The sequence below is a fragment of the Echinops telfairi genome, unplaced genomic scaffold (assembly GCF_000313985.2).
Source record: "Echinops telfairi isolate 266 unplaced genomic scaffold, ASM31398v2 ScPeMD7_7468;HRSCAF=8506_0, whole genome shotgun sequence".
NCBI lineage: Eukaryota > Metazoa > Chordata > Mammalia > Afrosoricida > Tenrecidae > Echinops > Echinops telfairi.
Genome location: NW_022111369.1, coordinates 12,986,721 through 12,999,535, shown reverse-complemented (window position 1 = coordinate 12,999,535; position 12,815 = coordinate 12,986,721). Strand labels below are relative to the sequence as shown.

The following is a 12,815-nucleotide window of genomic DNA, read 5'->3' as shown; positions in this document are numbered from 1 at the left end:
AATTCTCCATGCAATACTATCAGTTCTTGATTATGTATACCTTTTGAAGTGTTTGAATGTTGATCAACTCTTTTGTACCACACTGTATAGTCCTTCCACCCGCTTGTGATTTTCTTGCAAGGTTTAATATAGTATCATTCATGACTTTCAGTGTAAGTCTGATTCCTTTTTCATTTCTTTCCTGCTTGAGATATTTTGAACATATTTTTCTATCTTGTTTTTTAACTCTTGGTCTTAAATAATTCGTTTTAATGCTTTAATTTGTCTTTCTGAGCTGCCCTTTGAAATTTTCTGTTCAGCCCTTCTACTTCATCATATCTTAGTTAGTCTAACACTCAAGGGCTTGTCTCTTCTGACATTCCCTTTGGTCTTTATTTTCCTGTCTTTTTAGTGATCTTCACATATGACACTCTTGATGTTATTCCAGAATTCATCTGGTCTTCAGTCATTACTTTTCAGCTTCATATCAGTTCTTAAGTTTTTCTCTTAATTCAGGCAGGGTATATTCAAGCTCATATTTTATCTCTCTTGGACTTGTTTTCATTTTTCTCAGCTGAAATCTGAATTTATATGAACAATTGCTGATCTTTCCCATAATCAGCTCCTGGTCTTGTTTTAGCTGATAATGAGTCTCATGGTCTCTTTCCCCAGATAAAGCCAATTTGATTCCTATATATTCCATCTGGAAAAATTAACAAGTATAGTATCAATTTATGTTCTTTAAGACATTATATTTGCAAAAGAGAAGTCAATGGTCTTGCAAAACTTGACTGCAAAATCTCCATCTTTGTTTGTATCACCAAGGACATATTTTCTAACTACTAACCTTTCCTCTTTGTTTCCAATGTTACATTCTAATCACCAGTAATTTTCTTTCTTTATTTTTCCTCCTTAAACTGTATTATAATGGGTCTCAAAATTGTGTGACAAATTTTTGTCAAGTTGTTTTCCATTTAAAAAGTACTGATTTTAAAAACTAATAACTTAAAATGGCCATACAAAAAAGAGACATATGGTCCACAAACCTTCTTTTCCTTATGAAAGTTTTATGATGCATTGTTATCATCAACCAGTATGTTCCTATGATACTTAAATGGCCAATTGAGACAAACAGTGCTGAGACCGTTCTTCCACCTCTGATTAAGACTGGAGTGGCAGGTGTGACAGGTAATATTCATTTAGCCTTCTGAGTCTTGTGGGCAGACTTGGTGACCTTGCCAGCTCCAGCAGCCTTTTTGTCCACTGCCTTGATGACACCCACAGCAACTGTTTGTCTCATGTCACAGACAGCAAGCGACCAGAGGAGGAGAGTCAGGGAAGCTTTCCACACACAGAAGCTTGCCAGTTATCATGTCAACATGGCAGCATCACCAGACTTTGAGAATTTGGGGCCATCTTCCAACTTCTTGCCAGAATGGTGATCAATCTTCTCTTTGAGCTCAGCAAACTTGCAAGCAATGTGGGCAGTGTGACAATGCAGCACAGGTGTGTCTCCAGCGCTGATTTGGCCAGGATGGTTCAGGATGATCACCTGAGCAGTGAAGCCAGCTGCTTCCATTGGTGGGACATTTTTGCTGTCACCAGGCACATTGCCACCATGAACATCTTTGACAGAGACGTTCTTGACATTGAAGCCGACATTGTCCCTGGCAGAGCTTCACTAAAAGCTTCATGGTGCATTTCAAAAGACTTCACTTCAGTTGTAACATTGACTGGAACAAAGGTGGTCATCACGCCAGGTTTCAGAACCCCAGTTCCACTGTGCCCACAGGGACCGTGCTGAGAGGCAGGTGCAGGGGCTTGTTTGTTGGGCGAGTTGGTGGCAGGATTCAATCCAGAGCTTCAAGCAGTGTAGTCCCCCTAACATCACCACCCTTACGGGTAACCTTCCCCTCCTTGGACCAAGGCATATGAGCACTTGGTTCCAGCATGTTGTCATCATTCCAACCAGAAATGGGCACAAATGCTATTGTCAGGGCTGTAGCCACTTTTCTTAATGTAGGTGCTGACTCCCTTAACTATTTCCTCCTATCTCTTCTGGCTGTAGGGTGGCTCAGTAGAAGGCGTTTTGTTAACACCAACACTGAGCTGTTTCACACCCAATGTGTCAGCCAGAGGGCATGCTCATGGGTCTGCCCATTCTTGGAGAGACCAGCTTCAAATTCATCAACACAAGCAGCAACGATGAGGACAGCACAGTCAGCCCGCGGTGTTCCTATCATCATGTCTGTAATGAAGTCTCTGTGTCCGGGGGCATCCGTGATGCTCACATAATACTTGCTGGTCTCAAATTTCCACAGGGAGAGATCAATGGTGCTGCCACGCTCCCATTCAGCTTTCAGTTGACCCAAGACCCAGGCAGACTTGAAGGAGCCCGTCCCCACCTCAGCAGCTTCCTTCTCGAATTGTTCGATGGTTCGCTTGTGGATCCCACCACATTTGTAGATCAGGTGACCAGGTGTGGTGGACTTGCCAGAATTGACATGTCCAACGACGACAATGTTAACATAGGTCTTTTCCTTTCCCATTTTGGCTTAGGCTTTATGATGGATTTCACTGACACCTAGATTCTGGCAGCACACACGTTGTAAAAAAGCTCACCGGTCATTTTCAATGCATTGTTGCATGTTTGATGAATCTCAGACAGAAGAAGCTTGCATAATTCTTCAATTTCTTCATCATTGGCTCAAGTAACCCAGTAATTGGTGCGTAAATTTGTAAAATAACTGTATTAATTGGTCTTCCTTATAAGCCTTTAAATGTCATCCTATTGTAGCCAGTATTGTTCTTCAATATAGATCTTGAAATCTTCTGTTTTACAATTGCTGTAATTTTCCATTCCCAGTCAACCGTAATACGACTCAAAGTGGCCAACCACAGTCAATTTCAGCTCCCAGTGCCTGGGGTATCAATTTTTATGTTTTCCATTTTATTTTGATGGCTTCTAGTTTTCCAAAATTCACACTTTTTATGTTCTAATTTTTGATACATGGTTGTAGTTGTTTCTTCTCATTTTTACATTTGTCCATGAAGGCTTTGCTCCATCTAAGTCATTAGTGACAACTCTACCAATGAGAGACAAATCTTTTCTATGCAAATTTTGATGGCCATCCATCCTGCGCAGTTCATCTACTGGAACTACATCAAATGTTGCTTTGTTGTTATGAATAGGGTTTACATGAACTAATTCCTCAGATTTTGACTTTCGATTTATTTTTCCTAATATACTATCTTTAGTCTAGAGGCTCTATTAAAATCTATTAACCATGGGTCACCCTTGTGGTATATGAAATACCACATGGCATATCTTTCAAGACCAACCTCAACATCAGCATGTGAGCTACCATTGATTGTATGACTACTACTAACCTGAAGAGTGGTGTGTGTATAATTTACACAGAGTATTGCCCAGAATTCCAGGCAATAGCCTATAAATCAGTCAATTACATTCCTATTTGAATGCATTCTTGGCCGTTTATTATACTATGCACTATGTAGCACTATGAAAAGAAGAAATAACAATTTTGTGACCATCAGCATTTTTATTAATTCCTAACTTTTACAAAGACATATTATTTATGTATTTTCTTTAAAAATGAATATGAAAACCAGTTTAAAATGGAGAAATTCACAAATGAAGAATAATAGAAAATAGCATAGAATTAAATGCAAATTTGCTCTCAAAAAGTGGTACAGCCGCAGCCATGTAATTTGCCATCACATCCTTTGTCTCAGAGAATGCTATCAACTGATGGTTTTTACTGTCCTTTGGTTGGAGTAAAGGAATCCTAAGCAAGAAGTGTGTTATGATCTAGAAAGAATTTTGTGATTGTCAACTGTTAGAGTAAATATGTTGCAAATGCAGACATGATAAAAGAAAGGGTGAGGAATTTGAGGATCTTTGGTCTGCCCCCCACTTCCATCGAAAATGCAATGAGAGCTTTCTTTGTGAGGGTAATCATGGTAATCATTACAACAGATAAAATTATCTAATCCATATTTTATAATGAGGAGGTTTTGTTTATTTCTCCAGTTCTCTGAAAATTTTAATGTCCTAATGAGGTAGCTCACTACCTGCCCATTTTCAGGCCCTTAGGAAATTACTTAGCCTAATTTCCAAAGACAGTTTCTCCATAACTAACAATGACCTTCATGGTTTCCTGGGGACAGGTTTTGATGTGCAGAAACTCCGGGGCCTTTGGAGTATGAAGAGTTCAGAAGAGCAGAAGAGTGGCAGTCTGTGTATATTGCTTTCCATAGCTAAATCACTGGTCACCTATTTGAATGGTGTTTAATCGCTTTTTGATAAAAGATCAATTTTTATCAGAACTCATAACATTTTTGGAGCTGCAATTTTTGTAGGAAAATATTGAAAGTTATAGTTTTGTGGCTTCAAATTAAACTTTCTCTTTTTATTAAAATTTCTCTTTATACACATAAAAAGTGTGTAAAATAATAATAGCTAGACATTTTTTCATCAAAGTCAGGATTTCTCCATTATATTTGGGTAGTATTCTAAGAACTGTAATGAGATGAGAAAGAGAAACAGTGAGTGAGCAAGAGTGAGAGAGGAGAGAGAAAGATACTCAAGAGACTGCAAGCAGAAACAGAAAGAAAAAATTATCTTCATGTTTCCCTTAACTGTTTATATTTCTTATGTCTTAATACTTAGGTCAGTCTCTTAAATACCTCACATCACGAGCTCTGCATGGCTTCTGTTGTATGATATTTTAAAACATTAACGGAGCTCTTCTTTACCTGGAGTAAATTATTGATGTCTGAATGTATTTATTTATTCATTATAAGATCATCAAAATCTTTGCTACGAGATGAACATAAGAGCATAAGAGAGCTATAACAGAGATTGATCATTTATTCCTTCATTTCTGAATTCTATTTTTAAAAATCTTCCCACATATTCATGGATTAGTCAAAAAGCAATGGGCTAGGTTTCTAGTTCATACATGCTTGGCTTTATCACAATCAATTCAGGTTTAAAACACGTCTCTATAAACAGTGGATGACTACAGACAAGTTCTTTTACTAAAATACATGTGTTAGTCTCACCAAAACAAAAAATATTCAACCAAAACAGTGACTTCTAGGGTCATCTGATGGGACAGTTAAATTCAAGGCAGAGATGTCAGCTCAGGAGATTATGTTACTATTCTTTTGAAATTTCACAGGAGCAACTCCTATGAAACTCCTCGATTTTCTTCACAATATGAGATGATCATGGGAACTTATTATGAAGAAATTTTAAGAAAATGTAAACTATTGGTGAGAAAAAGTCCACTAAAGGTGTGTGTGTGTGTGTGTATATATAAATATATATTTTCTCAGTCACAATATACCTGCTCATTCATTGATGGTAGCAAAATCTGCCCTACAAGAAACTATATAGACCCCATCAACCCTACAGCCTTCATCTTGCTCCTCAATACACCTTTTTAGCTTCACAACATCCGTGAATCGTTTAAAGGAACTTAATCGGAGAACTCAAGGAGAAAAATCTGGCCCCTTTTTGGCTATTTTATGAATTTTTTCTAAGAACCAACTTCTGGTTGTATTGATTCTATTCTTCTTCTTTCTGTTTCATTTATTTCTGCCATAATTTTTATTATTTCTTTTCTTCTGGTGAATGTAGTCTGATTTTGCTGTCCTTTCTCTTTATTTTTCAACAAATTTCTTATTGTTTTCCATTTACATCATAAATTTTGTATTCAACAGTTTAAGCTACTTACCAATGCTCTTTCCTCTCCCCCCAGTAACATACCTTACCTCCCATCCTCTGATTTCTCTTCTCTCTCTTGTCCATTATTATCACCCTCTTCACTCAAGTTAATACCGGAAACCATCTAGCCTCTAACCGTGGAGCGGGAACAGCGCGAGGGCAGTATAAGGTCCGAGAAATCATTAATACCACCTAAAATTACACGCCTTACCAAAGAGGAACCGTTTTAGTCATCATATTCTCAATCAAGGCTGTTGAGTTGATTCAGCGACAGGGTGGACTCGGTAGCCTGGTGGGCAGGGTCAAAGTGCCATGTGAGTGTCTGAGAGGGTAACTCTTTACAGGACTGGACAGACTTGTCTTTCTACTGTGGTGCTGGTGGCTTCTAACTGCTGATCTTGGGGGTAGGCGCTCCTCTCTTAACCATTACACCACAGGGTTTCTGTGCTTGACTAGTATGGCCTGAAAATGATGCTATAAATATTCAAATAGCACTGGGCAGTAGAAAAGTCCAGCCATTCGCTATTACTTCATTTGCCCTGTTTCTCCTTTGATTGTCTTGCTGCCCTCCGTCCTGTGCCCCGCGCCCCGTGCAAGAAAAGGAGAGAGAGAGAGAGAGAGAGAGAGAGAGAGAAATGCACAGACGTAAAGAAACAATATTTTTACTTTTTAATTATTTGATTTAATAACTATTTCCATTCTTTTCTAGCAATGCTTTTTGTAACTTAACCTTGTACATAGTATTTCATATTCAGTCAAGTTGTTTCTTCTTTATAGTAGTGAGGAACATAGATCTCAATGTATTCTCAAAACCGTGCGCATTTACATAAGCATTGAGAGGCTCTGGTAGAAAAGGTTTGCAGAGTATCAGTGGGGTTTTTTTGTATAATATTTTTCCGTTGTATTTTCAGTGAATGTTTACCTAGAAGATGAAGCTCTCCTTCACAAATTTCCATACAGATTACTCAGTGTCACTGGTTATGTTTTTCAAAATGTATGAACATCCTCATTGTTTGGGGTTTTGTTTTTCTGGTTGTTTGTTTCCATTTATCTACTTTTAGAGCTATTGTTTGTTTATAAGTAACTAGTAACCTCTGAGTTTCATACACGTGATATTTTAAAGGAATATTGTATTTATGGTTGATACTCATTATTTTATGAGCCAATTTTTTACTTAGCTATGACCCTTCCGATCTCAATCAATCCAATAAGTCTATTTTTGTGTGTGTTTTGTTGTTTTATGAACCTGGAGTTCAGTCCACAATTTTCCCCATATTATCAGATTATACCTACTAAGGCCTTGATTAGAACAATTGGTAGCGGTAGCTGGACACCATCTAGTCCTGGTCTCAGGGCAGATGAACCTGTGATTTATGTAGATTATTTTCTTGAGAGGTACATAGTACATAACCTAAATCTAATTAGACTTCAGAATGCTTACTGTGAATTACTCTTCAATTTCACCTGCTATATATATGTTAAACTTTTGAGGTTGTGTCCTTGACTTAGTCCTTGAAAATATAAATTTATGAAAGTTGATCTATAGATGCATAAATAAACAGGAAATAATTAATATATTGTATAATTGCACAAATATTTATTATCAGCATTATTCTAGGATTCAAGAATAAAAAAATAAAAATAGCCTGCTTCCACATATCATTATAGTTTGATAGGAGCAGCAGATATCATAGACCATAATTAAAATGAATCAAATAATACATTACATATGAAAAAGATGTTTATAAGATAAAGAGGGAGATTACTAGAACAAAATAGGACAAAGTTCTAGGAACTCTTCCTGATTTTATGTTTATTAGACAATAAGCATACTACCTTAACTAGCTGGACTTACCCCAGTGTTGTCAGTGCTTCAGATTCCTGTATTGTAGGCCTGCATTCCTCAGCAAGTCCTCTGTATCAGTCAGGTAATAAACTTCATAGATACAATATGCACTTCTCTGTTTTCCATTACATTTTTTGTTCACAGATTTAATTTCTAATGGCTTAGATCACTAGAAATTGAAGGAATTATATATTTTAATTTTGGAAACCTCCCAATTATACTAGGAAATAGTAAACAATGGATTGATGGATGAGAGTATTTTTTCTTCTAAATCCAATTTGTCCTTCCTTGTATTAAAATCCTAAGACTTTAGTAGATTGCAGTCGCCACATTTTGTCAGACAGATTAAAGACAGCAGTCTTTTATTGATAATTTCTAAGAATAAAGATTACTTTATTTCTCTATAAAATAACATTCTTGTCACTTATTTTTGCAGTTTATAATCATTGAGAACTATTTTAGGAGCAATTAAATATTTTCCAACAAGAAAAATACTTGACCATACATCCACTCACTGCTATTAAATCCGTCCAAAGCTGTGATCTTTACAGAAACAGATGACTTCATCTTTCTCCCATTGAACAGCTAGTAGGTTTGAACTATCAGACTTTGCTTAGCAGTCCAAAGACTACCTGACAGCTTCACCAGGGCTCCTGTTGGACACACAGGGGAGAAGAAAACATATTCAGAATAAATATGTGAAGACATTTCTAGGTCTTGCTGACATTCAGAGGGTAAGCTTTGTGAGTCACCTTTTATTATCAGTGTTCATATTTTGCCAAACAAGTTTAAACCTTTTAACTCATGTGTCTTACCTATAAAGTACTGATAACAATGGCACCTAGCCCTCGTGGTTGGTATAAGTGTTAAGTGAAATGAGACATAGGTAGAGGTTAGCAAAATACATAATGAAAAAATTCAATGATACCAGTTGTTAATCTTGTAATTGCTCTTAGCATATTTATCTCAAGGAAGAATCTGATAAGTGCCTTATAAATGATGCAGGCCAAGTTCATAAGCAGTATGTCATTTTATCTTACTATACACATATTGGTTGTAGCATATTAGGTTCGATTATGAATTTATTCTTTTCTTTGTCTATAAATTATATGTGGTTTAAGGAAATGTGTACGGATGTGAAATTTACAAGGGGTGGACAATGTGCTATGCTGGGTTCCCTAGTTAAGCAAAATCAGTAATGATACATATGCATTTATATATGTAAATGTGTGTACGCACACACACATTTATGCCAAGGAGTTAGCTCTCTGAGTTGTCACAGCAGGTAAGTTAGTGTGTTAGATGGTTAGCTGGATGATTTTCCTAATGTAGCTGTTGGAGTTAACGAACTAGAAAGCAGGAAGCCGAACCAGGAAGCAGGAAGAATGGAGACTGTTGGAGGCTGAACCCAAGATCAGTAGGTCATGTCCATGGCTATAGAGTTGAATGCGTCCAAGGTTATCAAGAAGTATGGGAGGCTGCTGATAGGTCCTAGGCTTAGCAGGCAATAGAGGCATAATTGGCTCAAGAGTGAGAAACTAGAGGTTGATGAAACAGTGAGGTAGACTTTCTCACACAGTTTGCTTAAATAGGAGTAAGCTTCGTCCCTGAAGAAACGTCCTTTCAATGGCACCAAGGTTGTGACATGAGCAAGGAGGCTTCAAGTCCCCCTTATCTTTTTACAACTGTATTGCTGCCTATAACAGATTCTATCACGGAGTTGTTTATATTATGTTAGGTTGCATTATGGGAGAGAGATCAACTGCTAAACTCCTGACATTTTGCTCCAGCCAGGTGAAACAAACTTCACTATCACACTCCTCTAGAAAGTTTAGTACTATCACTTCCTTGTTCAACTGTTTTAGGGAAATAAATGAAAAGAGGGTTACTACAATTAGTGCAAAATTTAAGACGCTATCTTTCCTTCAATCATTTTCATCCACCTCCATTTTCCTCCAATTTTTAATTTATGATTAGGCAAAAAGTTACATAAATACACGAAATTTCTTTATATCATAAACAAGGATCCTTGGTGGCATAATGCATTGGGCTGTTTACCACAAGGCCTTATAGGGTTGCTGTGGATCAGAATCTATTGGATGGTAGTGAATTTGTTGTTTTTTTTTTAATCAGCTAACAAAGGATTCTTGGTGGGGCTATTAGGTAAGTTTTGGACTGTGAATTGCAAGGTCCGTGATTCAAACCCACCAGCTTCTATGTGGGAAAAAGATGAGGCTCTCTGCTCTCAGAAAAATATACGCCCTTGGAAATATAGGGTAACTATGAGTTGACATTAACCTAATGGCAATGGGTTTGTATTTGTGTTTTGATTTACAACAGCCAGGGTGGCATAGTGAGTTAAGTGTGGTGCGGTTAACCCAAGCTCAATGGATGGTACCCAACGGCCAGCTCCATTGAAGATAGATGATGTAAACTGTCTCCTTAAAGATGTACAGCTTCAGAAATTCTCAGAAGCAGGGTTTCCACTGCTCCATGCTGTTGTTAGGTACCACAGCTGGTTCTGAGCGATCACAACCCTTCACACAACAGGACCAAACACTGCCCGCTCCTCTGCCATCCTCACATCTTTTCCTGTGTTTGAGCACCTATTACAACCACTGTGTCAATCCATTTCAGTATGCCCTATGAGGTAGCTATTAACATCAGCTCAAGGCAGTGTGCTTATCCAATTGACATAGTAACATCACAAATATTTTTACCAAATTAGCATATTAACATCACAAATATTTTACCAAGTAAACTTCCATTTAAAAGTGAATGCAAAGGATGTGCAATATAAATAATTTTTATTGTGAATTTTGTGAAGATTATAGACCAGACCAAATTTCTATCCAACAATTCAGACATGCTTTGTTTTCTCCAGCTGCTTGCAATGCCCTCAAGGTCATGTCACGGTCCCCATCTCCTTGTGCTTCCTGCTCTCCCTCCTCCTGTCCTAACAACTCTTCTGCATGTTGTCTTTAGGTAAATGCCACCTTTTTTATTTCCAGGGGATGATGATTCTAAGGCATGCATATCTCACTAGTGTTATTGTTCCCTTTATAAACCTGCCTCTGGTTTGACGAAAATTTGAACCAGGAATGTGAGTTAATTTTTACATTTCAAGGTTGACTGAATAAGGACCATCATATAGGGGACACCACCAGTCTATTTGACCAATTTGACTCATTTATATATCCCTCAAAATCTGACTTTCTAAATTTTGGACACAAAAATCCAGTGAAAAATAGGAAAACCCTCAAGTTGGAGAAAGGAACTTTGGAGAAATTCTTGATCTAGCTTATGAGAAGTCCAACCTGGAATATTGCATCATCCCAGAGAGCCAGGGTTTCCAAAAGATTAGTTTGATCATATCAAATGTCCTAACTGGCTTCAAATGAAATGATTTAAGCACAATAAAGAAAAATCACTATGGAGGCTTGAAATATGTCAGATATGTGAAAGCTTACGAGCTGAAAACTATATGAAAAAGTCAAACAGATTGACAAAGTGACTTCAACAATCAGCGCAAACATAACAATTGTGAAGATGGTACAGGAACAGCCAGTATCATCTTTTGTTGTACACAGGGTGCAGATGTATCAGAATGGACTTACAGCACCTAAAAACAATAACAATTTATTTTTGCCCTTGGGCCACATGAATAGTTATCCTCTGACCTTGCAAGGAGTATCCAAAACTATGTTTCCTATAATGAGTCTATAAAAATCACTAAGGATGTTTGAAGAATTACTGCCAGAAATTAAGTTAAAACCTGAGCAAACATCATATATTAATTAGCACATCAACATTTGTGTGAATCACAGTGAAAAAATTTTGAAGAAATCTTATAAGATTTTTGAGATGCTGTATGATTTTTTTTGCCCTTTATTCCCTATATATCAATATAAAATTCTCTCCATTGAATTTTTCTGCTTTTGAAGTGTATAGCATCTGTGTATTTCCATTGAGGATAAAAAGGAGCTTAAAATTTTAGTTGTACCATGCTTTGGGGTTTGCATTCCAATATAAACACAAAATGCAGATTTAGAATACTTATTTACCTTCACATATAGGGAGCATTCTGATATATCAAAAATATAACATTTATTCATTTAATATCAATAATAATTTGCTGTTATTGTTATTATCATGATATTTCTCTCTAGGACATGTCAGATAATGTCACAGATAATAAATCATTTTCTTAGAGATTACTGAATGGAGATGATCTAATTTGGCATTTAATTTTCTGTTAGCCAGAATTCTCCCTTTGCAAACTATCACGTTAGCTTTTAAGAAAGCATATATAGAAAAGGTTGATTGTTATTTACAATTTTTCTTTATAAAATTTTTATTATATTTTCATTATATTATTTTTGTTCTCAATATTCAAATTATCTAATTATGCTAATCAAGTTGCAATTATGACCAGTTAGACTATTTTTATATTGTTTTCAGCTCATGAGCTTTCACATATTTAGCATGTTTCAGGCTTTCATAGTTGTTTTTCTTTTATTTATAAATCATTTTATTGGGAGCTCATACAACTCTTATTACAATTCGTACATACATCCATTGTGTCAAGCACATTTGTACATATGTTGCCATCATTATTCTCAAAACATTTTCTTTCTACTTGAGCCCTTGGTATTAATTCCTCATATATTTCCTCTCTGTTTCCCACCCTTCTTCCCTCACTAACCCTTGATAATTTATAAATTATTATTATTTTTCCATGTCTTACACTATCCAATATCTCCCTTCAACCACTTTTCTGTTGTCCATTCCCCAGGGAGGGGGTTATATGTAGATCATTGTGATTGGTTCCCCTTTTCTCCCCCACCTTCCCCTTCCCCTCCTGGTATCTCTACTCTCATTATTGGTCCTGAGGGGTTTAACTGTCCTGGATTCCCTGTGTCCAGCTCTGATCTGTACTAGTGCACGTCCTCGGTCTAGCTGAATTTGTGAGGTAGAATTGGGATTATGATAATGGGGTGGGAGAAGAAGTATTAAAGAACTACTGGAAAGTTGTATGTTTAATTGTTGCTATAATGGGCCCTGGCTGGCTCATCTCCTCCCCGTTATCCTTCTGTAAAGGGATGTCCAGTTGCCTACAGATGGGCTTTGGGTCTCCACTCCACTGTCCCCCTCATTCACAATGATATGATTTTTTGTTCTTTGATGCCTGATACCTGATCCTATCAACACCTCATTATCACACAGGCTGGTTTT

General features: G+C 36.9%; 1 pseudogene; it reads right to left on the bottom strand.

The window, feature by feature from the left end:
- Positions 1 to 1,174: 1,174 nt before the first annotated feature.
- LOC101641827 lies at positions 1,175 to 2,528 on the bottom strand (annotated as a pseudogene).
- Between the last annotated feature and the right edge of the window lie 10,287 nt (positions 2,529 to 12,815).